This window comes from Staurois parvus, unplaced genomic scaffold, assembly GCF_062004578.1.
Source record: "Staurois parvus isolate SC_StPar_1 unplaced genomic scaffold, SC_StPar_1.0 ptg002083l, whole genome shotgun sequence".
Lineage (NCBI taxonomy): Eukaryota > Metazoa > Chordata > Amphibia > Anura > Ranidae > Staurois > Staurois parvus.
This window is the reverse complement of record NW_028319879.1, coordinates 241,953-260,091: the sequence shown is the minus strand read 5'-3', so window position 1 is coordinate 260,091 and position 18,139 is coordinate 241,953. Positions and strand designations below refer to the sequence as shown.

Below are 18,139 nucleotides of genomic sequence, written 5' to 3'. Positions count from 1 at the left end.
AAAACACAGATCGCAGGGTACAAAACAGCCGTGTGATCCGGTTGTAGTGCGGTTTTACAATTGCTGCATGCATGAGTTTCATAACGCACTGAACTGCATGTGAATTGAACAGGAATGAGGTGTTGTTCCTGTGTGATTCACATGCAGTTCATAGTGTGAACCGAGGTTAAGCAATGAAAGACAGAAGGGGTTAAAGGGAGAGAGGGAAAAAAGAAAGAAAGAAAGAAAGAAAGAAAGAAAGAAAGAAAGAAAGAAAGAAAGGTAGGAAAAAAGGAAAGAAAGAGGAAAGAAAGAATTAAAGGGGGAAGAAAAGAGGGCAGTAAACAAAGAGGAAGGAAAGAAAGAAAGAAAAAGAAAGGTAGGAAAAAAAGAGGAAGGAAGGAAGAAAGGAAGATAGTAAGAAAAAGAAAGAAAGATTGATTTAATGTCACATCACCCATTAGGAGGGTAGGAAGGAAAGGGAGAAAGGATGAAAGGGAAGTAGGAAGAAAAAAAAAGGAAAGAAGGAAGCTGGATTTCTTCCATCCAGGAAATGAGGAGGGCTCTAAAGAAAGAAAGAAAGAAAGAGAGAAGATAGTAGGGTAGGAAAGAATGAATTAAAGAAGGAAGAAAGGTACCGCATTCCAATCACACTGCACTTGCAATCTGCAGCGGATGTCAGTGCAATCCTAATGACACCCCAAATGCACATCGAAAACACAGATCGCAGGGTACAAAACAGCCATGTGATCCGGGTGTAGTGCGGTTTTACAATTGCTGCATGCATGAGTTTCATAACGCACTGAACTGCATGTGAATTGAACAGGAATGAGGTGTTGTCCCTGTGTGATTCACATGCAGTTCATAGTGTGAACCGAGGTTAAGCAATGAAAGAAAGAAGGGGTTAAAGGGAGAGAGGGAAAAAAGAAAGAAAGAAAGAAAGAAAAAAAAAAGATTGATTTGATGTCACATCAGCCATTAGGAGTGTAGGAAGGAAAGGGAGAAAGGAACAAAGGACGGAAGGGAAGAAGGAAGAAAGAAAAGGAAGGAAGCTGGATCTCTTCCATCTAGGAAATGAGGAGGTCAAGAAAGAAAGAAAGGTAGGAAAAAAAGGAAAGAAAGAGGAAGGAAGAAAGAAAGAAATAATTAAAGGGGAAAGAAAAGAGGACAATAAACAAAGAGGAAGGAAGGAAAGAAAGGTAGGAAAAAAAGGAGGAAGGGAGGAAGAAAGAAAAAGAAAGAAAGAAAGGTAGGAAAAAAAGGAGGAAGGGAGGAAGAAAGAAAAAGAAAGAAAGAAAGGTAGGAAAAAAAGAGGAAGAAAGAAAGAGGGAAGAAAGGAGGATAGTAAACAAAGAGGAAGGAAGGAAAGAAAGAAAGAAAGAAAGAAAAAAAAGAAAGAAAGGAGAAAAGGAAAGAAAGACAAAGGAAGGAAGGAAGGAAGAAAGAATTAAAGGGGGAAGAAAGGAGGGTAGTAAACAAAGAGGAAGGAAGGAAGAAAGAAATAGAAAAAACAATTTTGATGTTTGTAGAATTATGATGTAACGCCACATCCCCATTAGGAGGGTAGGAAGGAAGGAACGGGAGAGAAGGACGGAAAGAAGTAAGGAAGAAAGATAAGAAAAGAAAAAAAAAACATTTTTTAAAATTTTTTTAGAATTACGATTTAACGTCACATCAGCCATTACCCGATTGTCTTCAGATCACGTCTGCCAAGATTTTACTGCCATTTTTCCCGTCCATTGCGGTTCTCTCTAATTACCCGGAACTGTTTGCCCGGAGCACAGATTAGAAGCGCTCTCCAGCAGGCCCCCCTCTGGGCCCGTCTAGCGGAAGGCTGGCACCACACACTGCCAGGAAGAAGCCCCATTCTCAGGGTTTGGAGAGCCTGTCTGGGGTTTTGGCACGCGGCGATCTGCTAACTGTGGTTTGCAAACAGTTGGAGGCTCAGCGCCCAGATAGGCTGCCGGCTTCCCTGTAACCGCGGCTGTCAGCTGGCCGTACGCCATAGACGGGGTCCAGCACTAGGAAAAGACGACTAAAAACATTCCCCGTGAGAGATTTCATCCATATGTCTGTAATAGAAGTACAGGATGTTCACAGTCCTCTGAAACCGGTCAGTCCCCCCAGAACTGAGATCTGAGTGGTGGATGCTGGAGAGACGTACCCCCTGTCAGTTGTTGGTTAGGTGCAGCATGGTGGGGTCCTGGTTTGCCAAACAACAATGTATCACAGAACTTGTCAAATAGTACAAACAGGCCTGGCGGGGAGGCTCCCCCCATGGGGTCACTTACAACATTTCTGAGCAAAGTCAGCGGTGTGTAGATCCAGGCTGCAGACAGCGTCCTTCACAAGGGGTGGAGTGTGGCTTGGCTGAAGGGGGCCTTCTTGAAGAGGTAGACACAGGTCCTACTCTCCCTACTCCACTGGAGGCTCTCCCTACCACTAGTGCTGTCCCTGATAGACGAGTATTCTGTCCCAACACAAGCCACTTGCAAGAGCAGGGCCAGGGACCTAAAAAGATACTGCGTGGCCCAAGATGGCCACCAGGGTCACCTGAAACCAGCTCATCCAAGCGGATCACTGCTCCAGGGGGACAGAGGAAACCATAGAAAAAACCCAGTTTCTCCAAACTTCCTCCTCCAGCTGCACTGCAGCTAAAGCTGAGCGCTACACAGCGTCTACCCGGGTGTTCCCAGGTCTGTACACCCTCTGTGCCCATTATGAGGGGTTCCCACCATCCCTGTGCTGAGTTCCCGGGTCTGTACGCCCGCTGTGCCCATTATGAGTGGTTTCCACCATCCCTGTGCTGAGTTCCCGGGTCTGTACACCCGCTGTGCCCTTTATGAGGGGTTTCCACCATCCCTGTGCTGAGTTCCCGGGTCTGTACACCCGCTGTGCCCATTATGAGGGGTTTCCACCATCCCTGTGCTGAGTTTCCCAGTCTGTACACCTGCTGTGCCTATTATGGGGGGTTCCCGCCATCCCTGTGCTAAGTTCCCAGGGGTGTACGCCGGCTGTGCCCATTATGAGGAGTTCCCACCATCCCTGTGCTGAGTTCCCAGGTCTGTACACCCGCTGTGCCCATTATGAGGGGTTCCCATCATCCCTGTGCTGAGTTCCCGGGTCTGTACACACGCTGTGCCCATTATGAGGGGTTCCCACCATCCCTGTGCTGAGTTCCCGGGTCTGTACGCCCGCTGTGCCCATTATGAGGGGTTTCCACCATCCCTGTGCTGAGTTCCCGGGTCTGTACGCCCGCTGTGCCCATTATGAGGGGTTTCCACCATCCCTGTGCTGAGTTCCTGGGTCTGTACGCCCGCTGTGCCCTTTATGAGGGGTTTCCACCATCCCTGTGCTGAGTTCCCGGGTCTGTACACCCGCTGTGCCCATTATGAGGGGTTTCCACCATCCCTGTGCTGAGTTTCCCAGTCTGTACACCTGCTGTGCCTATTATGGGGGGTTCCCGCCATCCCTGTGCTAAGTTCCCAGGGGTGTACGCCGGCTGTGCCCATTATGAGGGGTTCCCATCATCCCTGTGCTGAGTTCCCAGGTCTGTACACCTGCTGTGCCTATTATGGGGGGTTCTCACCATCCCTGTGCTGAGTTCCCGGTTCTGTACGCCCGCTGTGCCCATTATGAGGGGTTCCCACCATCCCTGTGCTGAGTTCCCGGGTCTGTACGCCCGCTGTGCCCATTATGAGGGGTTCCCACCATCCCTGTGCTGAGTTCCCAGGTCTGTACACCCGCAGTGCCCATTATGAGGGGTGCCCATTATGAGGGGTTCCCATCATCCCTGTGCTGAGTTCCCAGGTCTGTACACCCGCTGTGCCCATTATGAGGGGTTCCCACCATCCCTGTGCTGAGTTCCCAGGTCTGTACACCCGCTGTGCCCATTATGAGGGGTTCCCATCATCCCTGTGCTGAGTTCCCGGGTCTGTACACCCGCTGTGCCTATTATGGGGGGTTCCCGCCATCCCTGTGCTGAGTTCCCCGGTCTGTACACCCGCTGTGCCCATTATGAGGAGTTCCCACCATCCCTGCTCGTGATTTTACTTATCTTTATTATAGATAATGTAATACACGCGAAATGTTGCACCTGCATAAGTGTGAATGGAGCCTAAGGCTCTATTCACACTTGTGCGACTCCAGTGCAACTTTGGAGTGTGACTTTGATTGCGACTTTCATCTGACTTTACACTCTCCGCCACTAAGTTGCTTCAAAGTCGCATTAAAGTAGCGCAGGAACATTTTCAAACTTTCATCCGAAAGATCCAAACGGGTACCATTGAAAACAATTGACTGTGACTTGCCATGCGACTTTACGTCTCCAAAGTCACATGACAAGTCGCGCACGTGTAGACGGCGCCTAAGGGTAGGTGTAGGGTAGGTGTAGGGTAGGTGTAGGGTAGGTGTGCTCTGCACTGGGGTGTTAAAAGGCACTACAGCTTTTGTTTTTTGTTATTGTTCACAGCTGCATGGAAGGCTGCGTTCACGGTTGAGTCATTTTGGGTCGCACCACATATTTGGTATGAAAGCGCACTGACGTGAATGGGCTGCCTGTCCTAGGACAAACACACCAAAAAAAGAAAAACACGCAACCGCCGTCCGTGTTTGGAATAATGGCACCGCAAGTACGACGAGCATGTTAGCGTATTTTTCATGCGCCTCCAAATCGCTCAAATGTGAATGCAGCCGTACTGTTATGCGCCTCTGCAATATGCTGCAGCACGTCAGAATGCCCGGCGCAGGAATGCAACATGTTGTACTGTTTTATCAGCGTTCCCCGACGCAGCCGGTGTGAAGGACAGGCAGACGCAAATATATTACGCTCTCTAACCCCCCCTCCCCCACAGACGGACTAAGAGTGTTTCCTGCAGGCTCCGCTCTGGCGCTCCCATCTGAAAATTGAATTTTGCAGTAGAAGGGACGGGATTGGTTATTGATTCTGAATCTGTGAACACGGGTCATGGCGATCCCTTTATAAATTACACCTGTCGTGTCATTACCAGGGGGGGGTGCTGTGGTCGGTAACAGCCTGCCCCATGTGTCTGCAACATAAAGTGTTATGCCGGCCATAGACAGGTCGAAAATCGGCCGATTTTCTCACCAATAGTGGGTTAATTGGTCGGCCATTTTTCGGGCCTTTTGCACATTTTTGTTAACAGGCATGTTGGAAAATTAATGGCCGATTTTGACGATCGGATGATTTTTTCAGCAATGATGGGCAAATCGGCCGATCGTTTTACCGATTAAAAAATCTGTGCATGAGAAGAAGAAGAAAGAAGAAGAAGAAAAAGAAGAAGAAGAAAAAGCAGAAGAAGAAGAAAAGAAGAAGAAGAAAAAGCAGAAGAAGAAGAGGAAGAAGAAGAAAAAGCAGAAGAAGTAGAAGAAAAAAAAGAAGAAGAAAAAGAGGAAGAAAAAAGAAGAAAAAGCAGAAGAAGAAGAAGCAGAAGAAGAAGAAGTAGAAGAAGAAAAAGAGGAAGAAAAGCAGAAGAAGAAGAAGAAGAAGAAAAAGAAAAGCAGAAGAAGAAGAAAAAGAAAAAAAAGCAGAAGAAGAAGAAGAAAAAGCAGAAGAAGAAGAAGTAAAAAAGAAGAAGAAGAAGAAAAAAGAAGAGGAAGAAAAAGCAGAAGGAGAAAAAGAAGAAAAAAAGCAGAATAAAAAGAAGAAGAAAAAGCAGAAGAAGAAGAAGAAGAAAAAGCAGAAGAAGTAGAAGAAAAAAAGAGAAGAAAAATGAAGAAAAAGCAGAAGAAGAAGAAGAAGAAAAGAAGAGGAAGAAAAAGCAGAAGAAGAAGAAGAAGAAGAAGCAGAAGAAGAAGAAGAAGAAAAAGAAAAGCAGAAGAAGAAGAAAAAGAAAAGCAGAAGAAGAAGCAAAAGAAAAAAAAGCAGAAGAAGAAGAAGAAAAAAAGAAGAAGAAGAAAAAGCAGAAGGAGAAAAAGAAGAAAAAAAGCAGAATAAAAAGAAGAAGAAAAAGCAGAAGAAGAAAAAGCAGAAGAGGAAGAAAAATCAGAAGAAGAAGAATTCCAGTCCGCTATTATATTTTATATGAAAAGTATTGCGGTTGCAACAAATGTATCCATTTGTATCCAAATAAAAACATCTGTATCCGAAATGGATAGAAATGGATAGAAATGGATACATTTGTTGCAACCGCAATACTTTTCATATAAAATATGATAGCGGACTGGAATTCTGAGGGACAGAAGTAATTATGGGGTTAAATGCTGGGCATAGACGGGGCAAAAATCAGCCAAATTTTTTTTACCGTTGGTGGTAACGTTGGCCGATTTTTCGTTTTTTGTTTTTTTAAGAAACGTCTGGTTTTCGACCCGTCTGTGGCCTGCTTCAAGAATCATTTCCTTTGTTCACAAGAGTGGCGGAATGTAGATGGGAAAGGCAAAAAATAACCTGAAGATGGAGTTTGAGCCCATTATATCTCTCTATAAAAATTCAGAGGAAAACCATTCAGTTTAACTCCTCCCCCTCCTGAGGATTCCCCCCCCCCCCTGACAAGGCCATTTTTTGCGTTCTTTAACTAACAATTGCACGGTTGTGCAACGCTGCACCCAAATGAAATTTACGTCCTTTTTTTCCCGCAAATAGAAGTTTTGTTTCAATGGTATTTGATCACCTGTGCGGTTTTTATTTTTTGCGCTATAAACAAAAAAAAACCGACAATTTTGAACATTTTTTTTTTACTTTTTGCTATAAAACATATCCAGTAAAAAAACGTAAAAAATAAAATTTAGGCCAAAAAGTATTCTGCTCCATGTCTTTGCTAAAAAAAAATCCCAATACGTGTAAATTAATTGGTTTATGTGAAAGTTATAAAGTCTACAAATGGCGGTATAGTTACTGAGATTGTTTTTTTTTTCATTTTTACTAGTAATGGCGGTGACTAGCGACTTATAGCAGGACTGCAGCATGCATTCTGACACTGGGGGGGAACTGACTTGGTGTCACTGACATCCCCAGTGACACCAATACAGTGATCAGTGCTAAAAACACTGTACTAATGCCACTGGGCAGGAAGGGGTTAACATCTGGGGCAATCAAAGCGTTAACTGTGTGCTGGGAGTGTTTTACAGGGTTGCGGTGTCAGTGTGCTTTACTGCAGGGGTGGACTGAAAACTCATGGGGCCCCTGGGCAATAGGGGATCATGGGGCCCCTGTGTCCTCGCCCACACTCAAAAAAGCCTATGAAAAAGCTAATGAAAGGTACCAGGGGCATCTCCTGGGGCCCCCTACTGACCCCAGGCCCTCGGGCAGTGCCCGAGTGCTCGAATGGTCAGTCCGCCCCTGCTTTACTGTAATCACACTGCTCTGGATGGCTGTGCTGTGCAGTGTGCCCGATCTGACAGGGAAGAGAACTGTTAGTAAACAAAACAGTCCTCCTCTCCATCCAAGAGGTAATCAACAGGTGCCGGTGAGTAATCACCAGCTGGGACCTGGTGATTGACAGCCGTGGCTGCAAATGGCCTGCGCCCCCTGCTGCCCAGAAATGCATATACACCCGTGCCACCCTGTAGCAGTATTTCTGCTATAGGGTGGTTGGGAAGCGGTTAAAGTGGATCTTCCAGTAACTCTACTAGTCTGCATGAATACATCTCCCAGAGATCACATTGCAACATTGAGAAGCTGCAGCCAGGGGCTGAGCTGTGTCAGACACTTGTGAAGACAGCCAGTATTGACATGACTGTGCCATCTCTGAGCCAGCATCTCAGTCCATGAGTAGATGGTGAACCTGGATGATGCCTGTACAAAGATGGCGGCGCCCTTCTGGAGAGAGAAGCAGATGATGGCATTGTCAAGAGGAAGCTGGTTCTGAAGAAGTCCGCCATAATTGGCGGATGAAACATGTCAACACAATGACGTCATCACACCTGACGAGGTCTCCATACTAGGCATGTGAGGAAAGTCAAATGACACTGGGGAGGTCGTATTACTCCCGGAGGTTCGAGTGATTTTTACCAGCTGGATGCAGGTTATTATACCTGATATGGAGGCATGAAGAGTGCAGAAACCACTTGAATTGATGGGATGCCAAACATACGGCCTAAGGAGCCACAGCACAAGGGGGGGGGGGGGGCAAGAGAGGTCAAACTGTGGAAAACCTTTCAACACGGTAGCAGTAAGTGTGAGAAGCATCAACGCACGATCTATCCGCACTTGTCTGATATAATCCCTCTCCTACTATCAACACGATCGTCCTGTCTGCCCACACTGGCTTCTGACATCACTGCCTGCACTGATGGACAGATCAGGACAACAGCCATACACGGGGCAAATTACAAACAAATTTCCTTTAGAAAATCAGAAATTTTGTGCATTTTGTAACCCGATGGCTCCACCCTTGATTTCGAAATTCGACCAACCGAGCCTTTCATGTTGCTACAGAAAAGAATTTACGTGGCCGAGAATTTTCTTTTCTTTCCAGGTCGCGGCTCATTTCTTTTTCGATTACATTTCTTGCACAATTCTCCCATCATTGATTAGAAATTCATTCATTTTTCAAAAAATTTCCAACATGCCCGATCACTCAAATTCGATGATCGCTTGAAAATCGGCCATTGCTGTGGCCCCACTAATGGTGCGAAATTCGAATGAAAATTGTTTTGGAAGTTGACCCGTGTGTGGCCGGCCTAAAGGCTTGGTTGGTCAAATTTCGAAATGAATGGTGGCTCCATCAGGTGACAAAACACACAGAATTTCTGATTTTCTAAAGAAAATTCATTCGGAATTCGACCCGTGTATGGCCTGCATTACTATGGGTCACTTATGATCGATGGACTTATACTTTGCCTTGGACATTATAGAGAATATAAACTTCTGATAATACTAAGATTACATGCTATACAGTATACAGTGAATCCACCCCTCCCCCCGGACTGTATACAATATATATATATATATATATACAGTATCTCCCAGAAGTGAGCCCACCCCTCCCCCGGACTGTATACAATATATATATATATATACATTATAACAAAGTGGAAGCAACTGGGAACAACAGCCACTCAGCCACCAAGTGGTAGGCCACGTCACATGACAGGGCGGGGTCAGCGCATGCTGAAGCGCACAGTGCGCAGAAGTCGCCATCTGTCTGCAGAGTCAATAGCTAAAGACCTCCAAACTTGGTGTGGCCTTCAGATGAGCCCAACAACAGTGCGTAGAGAGCTTCATGGAATGGGTTTCCATGGCCGAGCAGCTACATCCAAGACTTACATCACCAAGTGCAATGCAAAGCGTCGGATGCCGTGGTGTAAAGCACGCCGCCACTGGACTCTAGAGCAGAAGAGACGTGTTCTCTGGAGTGACCAATCACGCTTCTCTGTCTGGCAATCCAATGGACATGTCTGGGTTTGGCGGTGGCCAGGAGAACGGTACTTGCCTGACTGCATTGTGCCAAGTGTAAAGTTTGGTGGAGGGGGGATTATGGTGTGGGGTTGTTTTTCAGGGGTTGGACTTGGCCCCCTAGTTCCATTGAAGGGAACTCTTAAGGCGTAAGCATACCAAGACATTTTGGACAATTTCATGCTCCCAACTTTGTGGGAAGAGTTTGGGGATGGCCCCTTCCTGTTCCAACATGACTGCGCACCAGTGCACAAAGCAAGGTCCATAAAGACCTGGAGGAGCCAGTTTGGGGTGGAGGAACTTGACTGTCCTGCACAGAGTCCTGACCTCAACCCCATAGAACACCTTTGGGATGAATTAGAGCGGAGACTGTGAGCCAGGCCTCCTCCCCCGACATCAGTGCCTGACCTGACAAATGTGCTTCTGGAAGAATGGTCCAACCTTCCCATAGACACCCTCCTAAGCCTTGTGGACGGCCTTCCCAGAAGAGTTGAAGCTGTTATAGCTGCAAAGGGCGGGGCCAACTCAATATTGAACCCTACGGACTTAGACTGGGGGGCCATTAAAGGTCATGTGTGTGGAAAGGGCGGGGCCAACTCAATATTGAACCCTACGGACCAAGACTGGGGGGCCATTAAAGGTCATGTGTGTGGAAAGGGCGGGGCCAACTCAATATTGAACCCTACGGACCAAGACTGGGGGGCCATTAAAGGTCATGTGCGTGGAAAGGCCGGCCACCCAATACTATATATATATAGTGTATCTCTTAAATAGAAAATTATAAAGGGATAATTATAACAATAAATATGCATATTTATAAAAGCAATAGTCAACAATAAAAACAAAATAGATATTCATAAAAACAATATTCAAAAAAGAAAATATTTTAAAAAAATGGAGTGTTCAAAGATCAATTTTCATTAGAAAAATATGCCCCCATTAGGGATAATCCAAAGGATGACACAAAAAAAACCCAAAAACTAATAGCTATTGATTTACAAAAAACAAAACAAAACATGAAATGTATTACACAAGAAAGGACAATTTATAAAGAACAAAAAAAAAAAGGTCAGCAAACATAAATCAATCAATAAATAAATACATAAATTACAATATGTCTTTAAAACAAAAAAGCAACAAAGAAAATGAAAAAGAAAAAAAATGCCAAAAAAAACTGTTTCCAAAACACTAAAAAACACAAGTTTTTGTGTTTTTAATGTAGTTTTCATTTTTGTTTGGCTGTATTGTTTTTGATCATTTTTTGCATGTCTATCTTTTTTAATTTGTGTTCCTTTTTTTTCTTTTCTTTCATATTTGAAGAAAGTTTGTTTTTAAAAAATTTTTTTGCAGAATTTTTATTTGTAGCCTTTTTGGTTTAATGAAATTAGAAAATGTGTTTATTTTTTTAATTTTTTTGGTCAATGAATAGATATTGGTTTATGTTATATACACACATATACTGTAGCAGTCAGGAAGGAATTTTACAGCACATTTGAATAAAACAGTCTAACACCATAAAAAAATAATCAATATACAATCCCATTTTTGGATCCTATAAAGGAGAAGGTGCAGATTCCAGTGCAGACCTGAATGTCGGTGACACCGTGGTGTCTGTGATAAATGACACCCGTCGGGGATAACAAAACGCAGAGAGAGAATCAATACAGCTCTATGGAAATATATATATCAGCCTCACCTTGTGACTTGCGCTCCCCTCTTCCTAGAATGAACTCTCTACGTCAGGGGCGGACTGGCAACTCATGGGGCCCCCGGGCAATAGGAATTATGGGGCCCCTGTGTCCTTGCCCACGCTCAAACCAAACCCAAAAAAGCCTATAAAAGGTACCAGGGGCATCTCATGAGGCCCCCTACTGGCCCCGGAATGGTCAGTCCGCCCCTGCTCCACATGTCCTCAGAGGTGGAGGCCAAGTCGCTGGCATCCCCTGCAGCTTCCTCAGATGGAATGCACTGATGTTTGAAGCTATTTCCTACAACTGATTATGTGATTACACCAGGGGCGGACTGACAACTCATGGGGCCCCCGGGGCAGTAGGGGATCATGGGGCCCCTGTGTCCTCGCACACACTCAATCCACACCTAAAAAAGCCTATGAAAGGTTCCAGGGGCCCCCTACTGACCCCGGGCCCTTGGGCAGTGCCTGAGAACCTGAGTGATCAGTCCACCCCTGGATCACACCAAACCCTGACCCATACCGAAGACCTGTCATCAGATACATTATGCCTGGAGTTTGCATGTTCTCCCTGTGCCTGTGTGGGTTTCCTCTGCGTACTCCAGTTTCCTCCCACAATCCAAAGACATGCTGGTAGGTAAATTGGCTCCTGTCTAAATTGTCCCTAGTATGTGTATGTATGAATGTGAGTTAGGGACCTTAGATTGTACGCTCCTCGGGGGCGGGGACTGAAAGTAAAATGTAAATGTAAAGCGCTGCGTACATTGATGGCGCTATACAAGTACCTGAAATAAATAAATGCTGAGTAATGTATCTTTGTAACACTTCCATGTATTTATTGCTTCTCACAGAGATCACAGTACTTCCCCTAACAATGCCTTCATCTTCTTTTCTCTACAAAAGGACGGCACCATCTTTGTTCAGGCATCATCCAGGATCACCATCTACATCCTGGACTGAGACAGCAGCTCATAGGTGACACAGCGACTGTATTTAAATCCTGGTGCTGCGCAGTTCTTGGCTGTGTTCACAATTGTCTGACACAAATCAGCCCCTGGCTGTAGCCTCTCACCTTGCTACAATGTTGCAGTCTGGGGGTAGAGGAAACAGTTAAAGCAGCAATATGTGGAGGGCCAGCGGGGAGCAGATGTGCCCCTTCCCCCACCCCAGCAGCGCTCAGCCAGCTCTCTCGTGTATGTGTCTACTCCACGCTGAGTAAGACACGCCGGGAAGATGTTCCGTCTCTCGCACGCCGTGCGTCTCAACGGGGGAGACGCATCAATAAATGATCCGCTCTAATTGAATTTTGCTTCTTCATTACTGCAATAGTAACATGAGTGTCTAATGGCGGCTGCAATCCTCCGCAATTATATGGCAAACAAACTGGGATTAGGACTGGATAATGTTTTCTGATGTGAAGAATGAATTGGAGGATTATTATGGGACCCTGGGACCCGCCTTAAAGCTCCACTCCGACCCAAAACCTTTTATTGTGGTTCTGATAGGGAAGAGTCAGAGCCGGTTGGGCCACCAAAATACTGGTTGGGGGGGAACATGGAAGAAACAAAGACACGTGCAGCGCTCACAACAGGAAAACTATTCGATTTCAGACCTGGGGTCCATCAACGGGGGCCCCTGGCCCGAAACGGTCCTCCCGCCGTCCTAAACAGAGAAGAGCCGGCAGCTCCAAATCCATAGAGATTGCTTTATTTCCATGTAGTGAAGAGCAGGGGTGGACTGACCACTGCCCAAGGGCCCGGGGTCAGTAGGGGGCCCCATGAGATGCCCCTGGTACCTTTCATAGGCTGTTTTGGGTGTGGTTTGAGTGTGGGCAAGGACACAGGGGCCCCATGATCCCCTATTGCCCGGGGGCCCCATGAGTTGCCAGTCTGCCCCTGATAAAGAGTAAAAAAAACCAACGCGTTTCGTCAGATTGCCTTGGTCACGGCACCTGCGGCTAGGTTGGGGGGGGGGGCAACACGACCGCAGACTACCAGGAGCATTGTGGGTGTTTCATGCTGCGGGGGCCTTTACTATAATGCAGTATTGGGCTGGAGATTTATCCATCACCCCCCCCCCCCATCAGACTGAGGCCGGGATTTCATATCTATCTGCGTTGGGAATGCGAGCAAAAATCGCACACTTTCCCGACAAGCACAGAAACAAGCTGCCCTTTAGGGGGCGCCGAACTGCACCACTTCTGCAAACAAGCGCATTTCCTCCCGCGTCAAACCGCATGGTGCCGCAGCCAGGGACGTCTTCTCTGCGTTTCTTGTGCATTGGGCAGGGCCGGATCTAGCCTATATGATATGGGGGTACAGAAAATAAAGTCAGGGGGGCATAATGTCATCAGTGCCATAGGGATGCAGGGAACTGATATTCCCCATTCACTTAGCTTTTGTACCACCTGACCGGACATAACGTCTGACAGTACAGAGGCAGTGCAGGACTGAACAGGGACCGCCAGGCTGGATTAAGCTGTCCTCATCAGACTCCCGCAGAGTCCCTCTTTACATCAAGTGTCCTCAATATATTGCCCCTTCCATTAGGGGTCCCCATCAATGTGCCCTCGTTCATCAAATGTCCCCATCAGAACCCCCCCTTACATCAAGTGTCCCCATCAGAACCCCCCCCTTACATCAAATGTCCCCATCAGAACCCCCCTTACATCAAAGGTCCCCATCAGAACTTCCCTTACATCAAATGTCCCCATCAGAACCCCCCCTTACATCAAATGTCCCCATCAGAACCCCCCCTTACATCAAATGTCCCCATCAGAGCACCCTCCTTACATCAAATGTCCCCATCAGAGCACCCTCCTTACATCAAATGTCCCCATCAGAACCCCCCCTTACATCAAATGTCCCCATCAGAACCCCCCTTACATCAAATGTCCCCATCAGAACCCCCCCTTACATCAAATGTCCCCATCAGAACCCCCCCTTACATCAAATGTCCCCATCAGAACCCCCCTTACATCAAATGTCCCCATCAGAACCCCCCCTTACATCAAATGTCCCCATCAGATCCCCCCTTACATCAAATGTCTCCATCAGAACCCCCCTTACATCAAATGTCCCCATCAGAACCCCCCCTTACATCAAATGTCCCCATCAGAACCCCCCCTTACATCAAATGTCCCCATCAGAACTTCCCTTACATTAAATGTCCCCATCAGAACCCCCCCCCCCCCTTACATCAAATGTCCCCATCAGAACTTCCCTTACATTAAATGTCCCCATCAGAACCCCCCCTTACATCAAATGTCCCCATCAGAACCCCCCCTTACATCAAATGTCCCCATCAGAACCCCCCTTACATCAAATGTCCCCATCAGAATCCCCTTACATCAAATGTCCCCATCAGAACCCCCCCTTACATCAAATGTCCCCATCAGAACCCCCCCTTACATCAAATGTCCCCATCAGAACCCCCCCTTACATCAAATGTCCCCATCAGAATCCCCTTACATCAAATGTCCCCATCAGAACCCCCCCTTACATCAAATGTCCCCATCAGAACCCCCCCTTACATCAAATGTCCCCATCAGAACCCCCCCTTACATCAAATGTCCCCATCAGAACCCCCCCTTACATCAAATGTCCCCATCAGAATCCCCTTACATCAAATGTCCCCATCAGAACCCCCCCTTACATCAAATGTCCCCATCAGAACCCCCCCTTACATCAAATGTCCCCATCAGAACCCCCCCTTACATCAAATGTCCCCATCAGAATCCCCCTTACATCAAATGTCCCCATCAGAACCTCCCTTACATCAAATGTCCCCATCAGAACCCCCCTTACATCAAGTGTCCCCATCAGAACCCCCCCTTACATCGAATGTCCCCATCAGAGCACCCCCCTTACATCAAATGTCCCCATCAGAACCCCCCTTACATCAAATGTCTCCATCAGAATCCCCCCTTACATCAAATGTCCCCATCAGAACCCCCCCCCCCCCTTACATCAAATGTCCCCATCAGAACCTCCCTTACATCAAATGTCCCCATCAGAACCCCCCCCCCCCCTTACATCAAATGTCCCCATCAGAACCTCCCTTACATCAAATGTCCCCATCAAAACCCCCCCCCCCCCTTACATCAAATATCCCCATCAGAACCCATCCCTTACATCAAATGTCCCCATCAGAACCCCCCTTACATCAAATGTCTCCATCAGAATCCCCCTTACATCAAATGTCCCCATCAGAACCCCCCCCCCCCCCCTTACATCAAATGTCCCCATCAGAACCTCCCTTACATCAAATGTCCCCATCAGAACCCACCCCTTACATCAAATGTCCCCATCAAAACCCCCCCCCCCTTACATCAAATGTCCCCATCAGAACCCCCCTTACATCAAATGTCCCCATCAGAACCCCCCTTACATCAAATGTCCCCATCAGAACCTCCCTTACATCAAATGTCCCCATCAGAACCCCCCTTCCATCAAATGTCCCCAACAGAGTGCCCCCTTCCATCAAATGTCCCCATCGGAACCCCCCTTACATCAAATGTCCCCATCAAAACCCCCCCTTACATCAAATGTCCCAATCAGAACCCCCCTTACATCAAATGTCCCCAACAGAGTGCCCCCTTCCATCAAATGTCCCCATCAGAACCCCCCTTGCATCAAATGTCCCCATCAGAATCCCCCTTACATCAAATGTCCCCATCAGAACCCCCCCTTACATCAAATGTCTCCATCAGAACCCCCCCTTACATCAAATGTCCCCATCAGAACCCCCCCTTACATCAAATGTCCCCATCAGAACCCCCCTTACATCAAATGTCCCCATCAGAACCCCCCCTTACATCAAATGTCCCCATCAGAACCCCCCTTACATCAAATGTCCCCATCAGAACCCCCCCTTACATCAAATGTCTCCATCAGAACCCCCCCTTACATCAAATGTCCCCATCAGAACCCCCCTTACATCAAATGTCCCCATCAGAACCCCCCCTTACATCAAATGTCCCCATCAGAACCCCCCCTTACATCAAATGTCCCCATCAGAACCCCCCCTTACATCAACTTCCCAATCAGAGTCTCTCACAGATCAGTATATGCACTCTAATAGACCTGGGGGGGGGGTAACAACAAAAACCCACCCCCTTCCCCCCGCAGAAGCAGGCCTGGCATAGGGCAGCTCATTGAAATCATCGGGCCGCTGTACACAGGTCACACGGGAACACGATGAATGCGTGGGAACACGTCTGCGCTAAGTCGCACCTTTAGCCTAATATATTCCACAAATCATTCTCTTCTCTGCGGGAATTTCCGAAAGTCGAGATAAAAGTACAATTATATCCCAGAAATTCTTTTATTTTTTATAGATCTTAAAATTAAAACAAAAAATTGCATTTTAAAGTCCATCTGGATACATGTATCAAATATTCCATATATTACATGAATACCCCCATATATCTAACCTCAAACCCCCCCTGATCAGAGCACTTCATGTACATAAAGATTACTTCCATTCAGTTAAAAACCGACGCGTTTCATGGATCATAGATCTGCATCATCCGGGGATATAGGAGGTGCGTATGTCAGGAGACAACCAGATATATATTGAACCAGAAACTCATCTAAGCTGAGCTCTCGGGGGACATAGAAGGGGATCCTAGGACTGCAGATCTTATATAAGGCTGCAATGGACCTTTATGAGGGATGGGGATGATTCTCGACGCGTTTCATAGATCTACTTCATTGGGGGGCCTGGGGGGTGTACAGTATATGTCAGGAGACAACCAGATATATAATGAACCAGAAACTCATCTAAGCTGAGATCTCGGGGGACATAGAAGGGGATCCTAGGACTGCAGATCCTATATAAGGCTGCAGTGGACTGTTATGAGGGGGTGAGGATGATTCTCGACGCGTTTCATAGATCTACTTCATTGGGGGCCTGCGAGGTGTACAGTATATGTCAGGAGACAACCAGTCATATATTGAACCAGAAACTCATCTAAGCTGAGATCTCGGGGGACATAGAAGGGGATCCTAGGATTGCAGATCCTATATAAGGCTGCAATGGACTTTTATGAGGGATAGGGATGATTCTCGACGCGTTTCATAGATCTACTTCATTGGGGGCCTGGGGGTGTACAGTATATGTCAGGAGACAACCAGTCACTGATAAAATGAACCTAAACTCATCTAAGCTGAGATCTCGGGGGACATAGAAGGGGATCCTAGGACTGCAGATCCTATATAAGGCTGCAATGGACTTTTATCAGGGGGTGAGGATAATTCTCGACGCGTTTCATAGATCTACTTCATTGGGGGCCTGGGAGGTGTACAGTATATGTCAGGAGACAACCAGTCATATATTGAACCAGAAACTCATCTAAGCTGAGATCTCGGGGGACATAGAAGGGGATCCTAGGATTGCAGATCCTATATAAGGCTGCAATGGACTTTTATGAGGGATGGGGATGATTCTCGACGCGTTTCATAGATCTACTTCATTGGGGGCCTGGGATGTACAGTATATGTCAGGAGACAACCAGTCACTGATAAAATGAACCTAAACTCATCTAAGCTGAGATCTCAGGGGACATAGAAGGGGATCCTAGGACTGCAGATCCTATATAAGGCTGCAGTGGACTTTTATGAGGGATGGGGATAATTCCCGACGCGTTTCACAGGTCATAGATCTACTTCTTTGGCGGCCTGGGGGGGTGTGCAGTATATGTCAGGAGACAACCAGCCACGCATATAATGAACCTAAACTCATCTAAGCTGAGATCTCAGGGGACATAGAAGGGGAACCTAGGACTGCAAATCCTATATTAGGCTGCAATGGACTTTTATGAAGGGGTGAGGATAATTCTTGACGCGTTTCGCAGATCATAGATCTACTTCATCAGGGTACATATTAGGTTTGTCTATATATCAAAGATCAACCAACCAACCCACCATATAATAAACAAAGGGCTCACATCTATCAAAGGTGACATCATAGGGGGGAGCCCTAGATCACCAGATCCCCCCACCAAAAGGGGAACAACCTCCTATGTTATAGGGAAGGATATAAACTTTGCTGTTGGTGAAATTCTTCTGACAACTAAAAGTCTAAAGACTTAAAAAAACATAAATGGACCATTA

General features: G+C 46.6%; 1 protein-coding gene across 1 annotated transcript in view; it reads right to left on the bottom strand.

Moving 5' to 3' along the window:
* The window catches only part of DOC2A (double C2 domain alpha), a 105,146-nt gene that overhangs the window by 51,512 nt on the left and 35,495 nt on the right, over positions 1-18,139 (bottom strand). The window lies entirely within an intron of this gene.